The sequence below is a fragment of the Bidens hawaiensis genome, unplaced genomic scaffold (assembly GCF_021521415.1).
Source record: "Bidens hawaiensis isolate Kalapana, Puna unplaced genomic scaffold, B.hawaiensis_p1.1 tig00001521_1, whole genome shotgun sequence".
NCBI lineage: Eukaryota > Viridiplantae > Streptophyta > Magnoliopsida > Asterales > Asteraceae > Bidens > Bidens hawaiensis.
In genome coordinates this window covers 283612-297594 of record NW_027491087.1, presented here as the reverse complement: position 1 = coordinate 297594, position 13983 = coordinate 283612, and the positions used below count along the sequence as shown (strand labels likewise).

Here is a 13983-nt window from a genome sequence, read left to right as displayed (position 1 = left end):
CGTAACACATAATTATATCAAGTACTTGTTTATAATATTCATCGTTTGTTCACCAATGGTTTGAGTCGACTCGTGTGTGTTTTGGTGAAATTCCGAAAGTCTACTTGTGTAGTGATTGTCATGCGTCATCTAAACCCTAGTTTAAATGTAATGAGATATGCGTTATGGTTCGTGTGATCTTAAGTTTGAATTAACGGAGTTCGGATTAACGGAGTTAACCTGAAATTGACGAGTGTCACAGCAGTGCCCCTGGCAGCAGGGTTCTAGGGGCGGTAGCCCCTAGCAGGGTCCAAGGGGCTAGGGTCGAGCTGCCAGGTCAGCATGGAAAAATTTTATTTCCATTAACTGTCTTAACACATTTTTCATTAGAATTCTTAATTATTATTTTATTTGCTAACATATAAAGTTCGAGGGCTTCTTTGTAATTAATCCATTTTATTATAAGTCCAGGGACCTTTCTGTCATTATTTCAAAGTCTACTTCGTTATCCAATTTGTTAACGAAGGAGGCTCCTTCGTTATTTCTTAACGAATTGGCTTTTATAACGAATTGATCCATATAATGAATTGGTCTTTATAACGAACTGGCCTTCATGACGAATTGGTCTTAACGAACTGCTACTAATTCGTTATTTCCCTTAACGAATTGTCATGACGAATTACTGCCAGTTCGTTATTTCCCCCTTAACGAATTACTGCTAGTTCTTCATTTCCCCTCTTAACGAATTACTGCTAGTTCGTCATTTCCCCCCTTAACGAATTACTGCTAGTTCTTCATTTCCCCGCTAACGAATTAGGGTTAGGTCAGAGAATGTCAGAAACATTCTCTGACATTCCCTTACCTCGTACACATTTTCTGGCGCTGGAAAACGGGCGGTGGCTGGAAAAATGTATTTTCGCACCGTTTTTCGTCCCGTTCGATCCGGATCTGAGTTAGAGTGACCCCTAAGCTCATCTTTTAATCGGTTTATACCCGATTCCACCCGGATCTCGTGACTTTAACGGTTTAATGGTGTCGGCTCGTCCTTTCGCGACTAAATCTAGCGGGTTTGGGTCCATACAATATCATACTATCATTACCTTGGGTCGGGATCGGTTCTTCTTCTTGGTTTCGGTTAGAGAAAGAGAGAAACATGGGAGAGAGCTTAAGTGTGTGTTTTGGATTGTGTATGGAATATGTGAAAATGAATGGATTATTGGGTGATTATGGTTTATATATTATGGGTCATGGGTTTAAGCCCATTGTCTTTCCTTTAATAACCCAAGTCTATTACCCATATTACTTAACCCAACACAAGCCCATCTCATAACATCAAATATTATTATTATATTAACTGAACGAAAAACAGGATGTTACATGTATGTTTGGCTCATACAATTAGTTGAAATTGGATTCCAATTCTATATTTTCAATATATTTGATTAGCAAAGAAATTAAAGTTATAATTTATTGGTAGCATTTTTCTTAAATTTAAGGATTCCATATATCCTTCCACCATGAGAAGGATTTCACCCAAAGTAAATGAAATATCTGACCCCTCCCCCCCCCCCCTTCGAGAACTTATACGACTGTCCAAGTCGACGGTGACATTTTTTGGGTAAATGTTAGAGCCGCTTTTTTAAAAAACTTTAAGAACTTAAAACTTATTACATTCATTAAATTGTAAATAACAAACTATTATATATAATATATATTATTTTTGAAATAACTTATCACGCACATTTTTACTATTCATCCAATTTTGTGCTTGAAGTTGTTGTATTTGGTGCATCTTTTGTTGTACATTTTACATTAAATAAGAGCACTCTATGTTGTGTACGTGTGTGTTAATCTCTCTCATTGTCATACTTTTGTCTATGTCTTCACCCCAGAAGGATCATTCAACTCTGCAGCCTACTTTCTCACTTCCTCCCATCCATTGTTCCCGTCTTCCAGGTAATCACATACACATCTTAATTAGCTAACAATCATGTTTTTCATTTGGATTTAGCTTTGCTGACGACCATGGCTAGGGTTTCACTGCTTCCACCACTCATGGAGAATAAAGACGATGAAAGTGACGGTAATTATCAACGGCTTCCTATAGAATCGATTTACCTTTTTATTAGAAAATGGTTATATGTATATGTCGTTAGCTTGAATGGATAACGTGACTAATTTTACCTTTTTATGGTTGAACTATAAATTTTAAAACTTTTGTTTGCTTTCTATCAATACAATTTGTTATTTGAATCTTAAACTTACTAAAAAATTGATGATGCTTAATAAACCTAAAGATGAACAAATATCATACACTCATGTAATGTGAATACATAGCTAAGAGTAATTTGAGAAAGGGGGGGGGGGGGGCTTGGTAATAAGGGTAGCAATCAAAAGTGTATTATATAACAAAGAAAGTCAATAATAAATATATGTCATTGCATATCAAAAGATCTTGAGCAAGATCAACAGGAAGAGTGTTCCACAAAAGAAACTACATCATTTGATCAGTTATATTATTTGCACTAAAGTGTAGTATATATGAATTTGTTGCAGGAATGAATCTTTATGATTGCAATGGTGGATTTTATTGGAATTTGTGACACTCCGTAAATTAAGTCGTTATCCGTACACTCAATAAACATGATTTCTTTACGATAATGCCATTTGGATTAAATTTAGTTAACTTTAATTAGAAAGAGTCTAGCATAAGCTCCCACATGCACGCTACATTGCATTTAAGTAATATATAGTAATTACTCGAAACTATCGGATGTTATCTGACGAATACAAGCGTTGGTGATGACCTCTTTAAACGACTCAGAACTTATTTATGAACCTCTAGTGTTTGAAGCCTGTCTTATACAATTATATTTTATGATATTTTTTTTATAAAATATTGAATATGAAATGATTCTTCGAGCGTTTATTATTATTGTAATGAACATATTTCGTGAAGTATTACCGACAGAGAAGCATAAGAATGTGGGGATAAAATGATAATATTAAACTCGATAGTAATACATATGTTTATACTTACATATTCATTTACGATATTAAAATAATATTTCGTTTGAATATCCTAATCATGCTCCGATAAATGTATGTCCCGTAAATAATTAATTACGTGTAACTAACAACATATGTACACACATATGAGAACGAAATGTTATACGTTAGGTATACGAGAGCTCGTGTTTCTTTAACCCTCGGGTAACTAAACACGTAAACTAATTTATATGAACTTATAACTAGCTAATAAACGAAGCATGTGACTACAACTATACAGATTAGGTGATTTGAGTAATTAAATTTACTTAAGTAACATCTAGATTAACAACTAGATGATACACAACATATAATGGTAATCGAAATACTCATACACAACATTTGGTTCTAGTTATAACCTTTCGTTATATAAAAATATACATATAACATATCTGCATACAAAATTAAATTAAATCATCATATCCTATCATGGTTCACCTTAGTCACCAACTCTACCCCACCCATTTCCTTAGCTCACGACCATATTTGCAGTACACACCAATCATTCACCATGTTTGGTGAATTAAAGTCAAAGATGTGGAAGATTTATCTCACCGAACCTTTATCCCTTCATATCCCTTGGATTTTGGATATATGAGCACTCAAGCCAGAACCATCATATGCAGTCATGCTAAGATATTTAATTTTCAAAAGCCTTTATCCCTTCATATCCCTTCAACTCTCTCTCTCTCTCTCTCTCTGTCACTCCGTTTACGTTACACTGTGCCGCCACCCCAGAACCATCATCATCATCATTTGCCACCCTTCCTCTCTCTATACTCTCTTCCTAACTCTTAAGGTAATACACACGTACACACACTCACAGTTCTCTCTCTCTCTCTCTCTTTCTCTCCCTCTTCGATTTGTATACAAACACATACATACAACCTTACTAATCTATGTCTATATTGTGTTTCAAGACCAATATGGCGTAAGAGGACCCTTCCGAGAAGTTCAATGATTATCAAGTGGGGGGGGGGGGGGAAGCAAGCTCAAGACACTCTAATCTCTTTCAAAACCCTATCCTAGTACTAAATGAGCTAAACTTTCCTAAGTCTAGCTAGCTTTATGTTAATAAATGTGTTCATGCTAAGCTTCCACCTAGTTAACAACCTACACACTTAACATGCTAAATAAAGCCATAAACATATGAGGAAAGTGTTCGAATGAACTAGTAAAGATGATATAAAAGTGGGTTTATGGTTGAAACTTGGTTTAAAAGTGTTGGTATGTCTAGACATGAAATATTGAAAAAGGTGTAACTTTTATGACTAGAACTTGGACCTAAAGATGTTTATGATGTTTAGACATGGGTTGTATTGAAAATATGGATTTTCTTAAATGAAAACATAAATATATAAATATGATGGATTTTTAGCTAGACATAGATATTTTGGGAAAATATATAAAGTTTGGCACAAAAATGTAGTTCTTTGATATCATAAGAGAAAGAATATTTTTGCTAGAGAAGATTGGTTAAACGTATTTCAAAAATTTATAAAAGTATTTCATGAATTTTAAATAAGTGAAAACGGGGTTTTGTAAATATATATATATATATATATATAGTTTCCGCTCATGAATTTAACGTGTGAGTAAAACTATAAGTTTTATGTTTAAAAACAACAAACAATAAATATTATGTGTACAACGGCATTTTGTACCAACGCGATAAATTATTACAAAAGTATATACTTCGGAGAAATATATGTGTTACACGTAAAAATAATATATTTTTTTACATGTTAAACGAACGAAATGGTAAATAAAGCTGGCTTAGAGATTTTGAACGAAAATATAAATATATTATGCTTTACTAAAAACACTAATGGTAACTTGAAGAAAACATTATTAGTAAATAAATATATGATATGTATTTATTTATTACTCGGCCAAATAAACCGGTTATATTTAAAATGAAACTTACATAAAATATATCACCAACGGGTCATCAAAAAACTATTGTATGAAAAGTTACTAACGAAATAAGCTAAACGTCTGGTTGGTGAAAGCAACCGACACAAACAAGCGAAAAGTTCGGTTGATGAAAGCAACCGGCACAAACAAACAAAAAGTTAGGTTGGTGAAAGCAACCGACACAAAATTGATAAACGAAACATTCGGTTGGTGAAAGAAACCGACACAAAGAATGAAACATTCGGTTGGTGAAAGCAACCGACACAAACAAACAACGAAACTACTAGTTGGGTGAAAGCGACTAGCATAAATCGACTTGAGAGTCGATAACGAACTAACTGACCTTACGCGTTTAGGACGTTTGAAGGCAGCGAAACTGTGATTAATCTGAAATTGCTAGCGAAACAACCAATGAATTCACGAGGTGAGTTTCACTACCCCCTTTTTATGGTTTTACTGTTTTATATATTCGGGGGTGGAAAGCATACACAACTGCTTTTATATTACGATTATTAGAAACAAAACACACAATCCTTATGCGAATATGAGTTGAACTATGTAGTGCTATAAGTCCCTTGCTTGCATACTATAACCATTAGCTAACGGAGTTAGCCATAGGAATATACGAATCATACTATTGACGTTGACATTTCCCCCTACTGTTAGGTTAGTCGCGCTAACCTCCGATATTGCATCGAAACAGGGTGCGTATATTCCATCTGTGAGATTTGAACATGGCAAACGGTTATAAGTCATGGTTTGGTTATAGGCTCAGGGTTCGTCATATTAATTCGTAGATTTAGCTAGTCTACGGAGGATCATCGTATTTGTTTCAACAGATTATCGTATACTTATTTGTGAACTGATTTAAAGTTTTATAAATAACTTGATTTCATATCGAGTCTCAAAACCTGTGAACTCACCAACCATTGTGTTGACTTTTTTTAAACGTATGTTTTTCAGGGAATTAACAACGCTCATAAGGAATCATGAAGACGGGGCCTCAATGCATAATTAGGATACCATTTTGGAGGATTTTGCTTGTATAACCCTATCGATGTTTAGGGTAATATACGAGAAATCTCCTAATTGTTTTCAACAAACTTTGTTTGAAAATAAGTCATGATTTGTAAACGCTTCTTAATACTATTGGTATCCTAACACATGTATGTTGGTGATAATCATATGCTTACGATATACATGACGTCACTAGCCCGTACTTCCGCATTGGGGGGGTGTGACAGATTGGTATCAGAGTGGTTATAGCTAACTAGAGGGTCTAGTCTATAACCAGTGACTCACAAAACTGTTTTCATTACATGCATACACATTTGCATAATTTATAATACATTGTACGGATAATGTTGTCACATGGATTTCGTCCTCCTACTCTACTCACATCGTGTTTCGTGAAACTATAACCGTCAGTCTTCTAATCGCCGCCATTTAATGAGCTGTGACACGCTAGTCTTGGAACTCACACTAAACCCTCGTGCTGGTAAGTAGTGGGATGTAAGGCCCCGAACCCGGTAGCCCTACTTTAACGTCGGGTTTACTCAATAACACAGTCCTTCAAATCAGAGTTTATTAAAACTTTTCGCGGAATATAAAACATCAATCATTTGTTACAAAGCATTAAATCTTTTCTTTGATACCATAACACAAAACTTTATATTCAAAACATTTTTACTTCTTTCTTCAGATGCCAGCCGTTCAATCCATGCCGTGTGTCATCCTCATGCTAACTCTATAATCAGCTCACCTGCGTGCATACTAAAAGTCAGCTACACTGAGTGAGTTCTAGTTAATCGATCGCCATACAATACATACACATACATACATATCCGTAGATACATATCCATACTTCACTAGTTACCCTTCTGTTCTACATACATACTCGCTACCACACATACATACATATCTACAATCACTAACCTCAGTCTACCGAGAGTATGTTCATAGCTCACCGTCTATACCTGTACTCAAGGTCGTGAACACGTACAAGGTTCGCAGTCCTTACCTATGTTCACCATTTATGGTACGTACAAGGTTCGCAGTCCTTCCCTATACCATAATACATCCACAACACGTACAAGGTTCGCAGTCCTTCCCTATGTTGCAACCTAACTCATAGCACGTACGAGGTTCGCAGTCCTCCCCTATGCTACAAACCCAGCACGTATAAGGTTCACAGCCCTTTCCTATGCTGACATACATTCACAACACGTACAAGGTTCGCAGTCCTTCCCTATGTTGCAACCTAACTCATAGCACGTACGAGGTTCGCAGTCCTCCCCTATGCTACAAAACCAGCACGTATAAGGTTCACAGCCCTTTCCTATGCTGACATACATTCACAACACGTACAAGGTTCGCAGTCCTTCCCTATGTTGCAACCTAACTCATAGCACGTACGAGGTTCGCAGTCCTCCCCTATGCTACAAATACAGCACGTATAAGGTTCACAGTCCTTTCCTATGCTGACGCCTATCTACATTACGTATAAGGTTCGCAGTCCTTATCTACGTTTACATATATCATCTACTTCACGTATAAGGCTCGCAGTCCTTAACTACGCCATTACCAGCCGAGTCTATGTCCGACAGAAGCTAGAGGGACTTGCCATCCTAACTTACTATGTCGAACGTAGAACTCACATGCCATTCGTGTACCCATACACACATACTTACATTATAACATAAGAACACTCTAGGCATTCTTTACCTCATTAATTTAACAACCATACCCCTTGTCGACACGTGCAATATCCGAAGATCGTTCACGCCCCGACAAGTATTCATTTGAAACATTCATACATCTTCGATATATAATATTCGTACCTTTATTTTTAACCTGACAGTACGCGCAATATCCGAAGATCGTTCGCGTACCGACAAGCAATCATTCATATCTATCACACATATCACATATGACATACACTTATCACTTAGGATAAATGTATTAACAACACATCGAGTATGCACACAGCCCCGAAAACATAACAAGGAATGGGGCTAGAAACTCACCTGTACACGGTTACGTTCACCGTTAATCATAATCCCTTTCTTCAGCTGTGCACGGCTGACTGTATAACAAGTACACGTATCAAACAACTATCACTACTCATATCATCTTTCTAGTCTTAACTACTACCCACAACGAACGGGGGTCCGGGGGCAGCGCCCCTGGCAGCGGGGTCTAGGGGCGGCAGCCCCTAGCAGGGTCCAAGGGGCAGAGCCCCTGGCTGGGGTCGAGCTGCCAGGTCAGCTTGGAAAAATTTTATTTACATTAACTGTTTTAACACATTTTTCATTAGGTTTTAATTTATTTTCTAAACGAACTTCACTTTAGGCGAAGTTAAACCTCGGGCGAACTTGGCTTCAGGCGAAGTTAAACCTTAGGCGAACTTGGCTTCAGGCGAAGTTATCCTTAGGCGAACTTGGCTTCAGGCGAAGTTAAACCTTAGGCGAACTTGGCTTCAGGCGAAGTTATCCTTAGGCGAACTTGGCTTCAGGCGAAGTTATCCTTAGGCGAACTTGGCCGTAGGCGAAGTTATCCTTAGGCGAAGTTACGCTTGAAGGCGAAGTTACGCTTGAAGGCGAAGTTCATCAGGCGAACTTAATCTTGCAGGCGAAGTTATCGTGCTGCAGATCTGTTTGCCCATAAATCCTTCGTTTCTTAGCCAAATAACTCGATTTTGGTACCCACGGAATCGTATGATCGGCGCCTACAAATCCCAACCATCAAATCGGCCTAAAATCGACGTTTTAGGGGTCCGATTTTGGCAGTTTGGGTTTCGGGTCCGGTTAACCCATCCAATCCTAACCATTTTCAGTAATATTAGCTTTGTTGGATTTGTTCTTACCTTACCAACTCAGATCTATCAACAAAATCTCGGGTCTCGGCTTCGAATCTTGATCGGTTAGAATGTGTGTGTTTTGAGTGTGTGAAGAAATAGATGTAAATGAAGATATTTTTGGGATTTTGGGGGTATTTATATCCCTGAAATCCCATTCTCATTTAACCCATCTCAATTAATCCAAATCCATAACCAACGTCCATTACCTGACACTAGCCCCACCCATACCAACTCCTACTCTTTTATTTATTTCCCGATAACCTGGGTAAACTTTCTCTCTATTATTAAGTAACATAATTAATATTACTTGGAAATTTCGGGATGTTACATGGGACCCGCAACTGAGTGGTAACGTGAGATAGTGTTCTTAACCAACGAGGAGTCGGGAGTACTCGACAACCTCAATGTACCTTTAGGGAATGAGAACCGACAGCTCCGGTAATGGGAGTACCGAATTGATACAATGCTACCATAAATTGGTAAAGATTAAGAAACGTTCCAAGATACTAGCATACAGGGTTAGAAAATCAGGTACACGACTATATGGTGCTCCTGGAATTATTGTGGTCGTATACCACCCAAGAGAACCCCATTTCAATCTTACGCGAATACGTAGAGGCTAATAGATGTGAACTGGAAGACTATTCTTACGGTGTTCAAACTTCATTCACGTAACATCCAATCTTTAGGACGCATCTAGATGGGCTCTTCCTGATCATTCTAACTCATACAACTTTAGCCCCTAATTATTGGCAAAAAAATTTTATGTCCATAAAGAAGTTTTAACATGTGATAATGCAACCAAATGGACGCTTCCATTTCCTTAATTGTAGGCTCGACTATGGAAGACACTCGAGTGAACATGTAGAACATATTATCATTACGGGTGCACACGTAATCATAAGGTGCAATGCATGAGAACCCTAGTGAACGTCATACTTTGAGTTGATGTTTAAATTATTTCAAATTTATAATTTCTTGATTCAAGACTCTCTCTCCAAGAAAAGAAAACGCCTGTTAGGGCAACCGTGAAGACGTCCTACAACACCTTGTTCTATCGTCGTTTAGTTGAAATGTTTGCCATTTCACTCCGTTATTATAGCAAGCCAAAACAGTACCATTAGCGACATAAATCTCCAGGTACTCTATTAAGATTACTCATCGACTTTCGGGTCTCTATACCCAAGCCAATTTCAAAATTGATTTGCGACGCATTAATACGACGTTTATGAAATGTCAATGTTAAAATTTCCCTTTCATAACCTATGCCTCCATTACATTTGTGTGTGTTCCCTATTATGGCGCAAATAACTTGGTGACTCCAATACCTCACTACATATGGCGTTTATGAAAGATTTCTAGTAATCTTACTCTAAAATTGAGTAACTCGATATCTATATGGCCAAAGTGTTGTTGAAACTTCACATCAGAAATTTTCTAATCCTGTTTGTAAAGGAATCTCACTCTTATAATAAAACTTTTTATAAACGTTTTCAAGTAGCTTTATAGTAGTCGGAACCCTTAGGCACAAGCAATCGTTACCATAGTCACTAGCATAGACTTGAAATATTCCTAACGTTTCATATGTACCTTGCTTTCGTAAGAGTATTTTACTGAGTGCTGAACTGTCCTAATACACACATGTTGTTTCCTTCATCTTACGTGTTACATCTATTTCCATAACTTTCACTTCCTTTCTTGACGACTGTGGTTTGCACATGTTCCTTGCGTTTATCAGCATTCCTCCAACGTTCTTTAATTACTGGATAAAAAAAATACTAATCGCTTGGACGACGTTATGATTGATAATTATCGATAACTTTCTTCATTCGTCATGATAATAGGGCCACCGTATGTCATCACGGTGCTCTTTAAGTGCTCATACCTAATTTAGACAAGAAATGATTTCATCCACGGATGCTTACCATACTCTTAGATATCAAGCTCACTAACTTTGCTCTTGCGTCACATTCTATTCTTTGGGTATGAGTTCTTCTAAAAAAAATCTAGACTTGTTCACTTTAAAATTGAGCCTTATGCGGCATTTAGAATTTGTAAGCACCTAGATAAATATCTAGAGTTACCAAAAGTTTCAAACTAGAACGACTTAAGAAATTCTCTCTGAAATTTCCTGACTGATTGTATGATCCTGTGCTATTAAATTTATATTCCGACACTCACATCACATAAACACAAAAGTCTACAAAGTTTTTATAAAGTCCACATGGTTTTAAAAAAAATGCTAATCGTTCTGACAACATAACACTAAATCGATCACCGACAACCAATTACTTCATTTAACATAATGATAGAACCCTTCATCTATCGTTAAAAAGATCGTTAATTAGTCATTCTCTATAAAAATGATAAAAAAAATACATTCTTTGATGCTTGTTAAATTTTTATGTATAAAGCTTATTTGTTATGACTTTTGTGTCTAAAGTTCTTAAAAAGAAAAATCTTATTTATTCTTACCCTAATTATACGTGACAGTTTTGTTCTAATCACCCTCAAAACTTAATAGCATTATTTATGGCTTAAACTAAAATCCCCTCAAGTAAATCCACATGTTTAAACCTCTTGATTTCACACTAAGCACTATTATTCTTGCACCCACGTCATATTTAAATCCACACTCAAGTCGGAAAACTTTCTTTTATAAATATGCACGTACTACATGGTTTTTTTTCAAAACAAAAAAAAAAACAAAATTTTTTTTTCTATTTGTCTAGTTCGGACCATCATCCTTATGTAAGTGCGATTATTATTATTATTTTTTTGTTAAAAAAAAAACTTGAACTATCAACATGTCGTATTTACTCATACAAGAACATTTTATACGATTTACATGAATTTTTGGGTAAAATTTTTCGAGTTGTTATGATGACTATATTTACCAAAACCCTCACAAAATTTATGTAGTTCTAGTACTCCATATATAAAGTTTTATGAATGAGTTCTCCACAAACATGAGCTATATAGTTATTTCTAAACCTAGTTACATCATATTTGGGAATTTCCAAGAAACATAGAAACAACTATATAATTTAGAAATTATGTTGCTGGCTTGTTCTATTAAAAACCTATATTCCCTTATTCAATCTTCATGATCATTTGGGTCCCTTGTATTCCATGACTAATTATTTGCTTATTAAACTTGGAGGATTCGACAAAGTTCGTGTCCAACAATTTCTTCGTATCATTTTTACACCGAGCGTCTTAGGTTTACTTTACGAAAACAAAACGACGATGTGACCTCTATATTTGTCTTCAATCTCAACACAACAGAAGATTAAAATATTGTTTTCCTAACCACCGATTCCCTAGTGTCCACCCGGGAAATAGTTGACAACAGTATCTACGGATCAAATTCAATAAGCAAAATTTTGAACTAGAGTTTGAACTGATCGTTAGTACCGTTAGGATTAAAACTACATAATACTTCCTAAACCATGACATGACCAATTAATCATGATAATCACATTCTAGATTCTTATAATCCATTTCAACCGTTATAAGCCCAACACCTGAAATTTTTCATGAAACGCCTTCTTCGAGTCTAAAAGAAATACCTTTGGCATCTATAACCATAGTTAGTCGCTTTCCATACTAATTCTTATGATTTGTGATTATAAAGCAAATAGTGAGCACATCCTCTTATGCACATTTATTTCTACGTCTCTCACGCTAATCCTAGTCACTATAGATAAAGATGTCTTTCGTGGCATGACTATTAACCTTTAGATTATTTTGGATTGGACGGATAATATTAACAAATGTTATCCTTTTTCTATAGGCCACCTCAATGGGACTAATACGTATTCTTATTCATCGTCAAATTAGCATTTCGGAGATAACTAATTTGAATACGCGAGAGCATAAACCATATTGTTCAATCCATGATAATGTATTTGCAATAAGTCTCTCGACCGATTTATCGATAGTCTAAATTGACCCCAATCAATTTTAAAATCAAGATCTTCCATGTTTCGATCTCTAAAAAAAAGTATTACTGGTCACTTGTGTCTTGTGTGGCTTGTATTGCTAATAGGGCCCTGCCCTTTATTATGTTGTTGTTGTCTTTGATAATGATGACTGGCACACTGATGTTGGTAAAAAAAAAAATTATAACGTGACATATTCCTTGTACGTCTAGGACTTCTTAATAAATACTTGTCACCGAGTCCTCTCTCTATCGATCCTAATTTCCTTAATAAAACCTTAAATTCAATAGTGATCCTCAATCCATTGATACGTGGCGCATTCCATACGAATTTAGAGTAGCATTTTTTTTCCTATCGTTAAGATGCATTATGATTGAGGAACAGGATATTGAAAATCGTTTGTAGCAGTTAGTTCCTAATGACTGAGTTCATTCTCTGCATAATTTACCAGAGATGAATATGTTTCATCTCCATGACGCGTGGCTAATATATCCTATTGAAATCCACCTGTTTAGTTGATTCGGCTTTCTCTATTTCACGAATATGTCGTTTTCAAGATAGGATTTTTGGTTGTAAATCATTCTGAATCAGATCATCTAAACTATTGAGACTAACAACTATTGATCACAATAATTGATTTTATTTAATATACTCTTCTTGCCACGCGATGGATGCCCTGAATATCCATGTGCAAATCCGTGCGTCTGTGCATTGATAAACTGGACAATATGCTACCAATACCAACTTAAATTATTATTCCGGATAAGATGAAGATTTGAAGTTGGTGTCAAAATCTTTTAGTACACGACTCAATTTACAAAACTTCTAGCGCCCAACCATTTCAAATTATTATAGTATGACTGTTAACTTTTTGGTAAGGTAACAGTTTAGATAATTTGTTCACCTTGCCTAACCTCCTTCATAGGTGGAATATAGAAAGCGCATTGCCATGCATTTGTTACAGTTTCAGAAGCCCAAAAATTTACGTGAACCACTAATTACATTCCTCGGGAATGTACCCCACAAGAATTCGAGCCTAGTGTCAACCATTTAGATGAATAATCACTCCGATACGTCCTTCGTAAATGAGTCAATCTTCCCACTAAAGTCTAACGACCTCTTTCTTACAAGGTCATCCTTAAGACTCAACTTTGACATTCACAAGGATTGAATTTCGGGACGAAATTCTAATAACATGGGGAGAATATGACACTCCGTAAATTAAATCGTTATCCG

At 36.1% G+C, this 13983-nt stretch overlaps 1 long non-coding RNA gene across 1 annotated transcript; it reads left to right on the top strand.

The window, feature by feature from the left end:
- The first annotated feature begins 9138 nt into the window (after positions 1-9138).
- On the top strand, positions 9139-10695 carry LOC143584140 (uncharacterized). Its single transcript, XR_013144306.1, has 2 exons — positions 9139-10118; positions 10336-10695. It is a non-coding gene; the product is annotated as an uncharacterized LOC143584140 (long non-coding RNA).
- The last annotated feature ends 3288 nt before the right edge of the window (positions 10696-13983 follow it).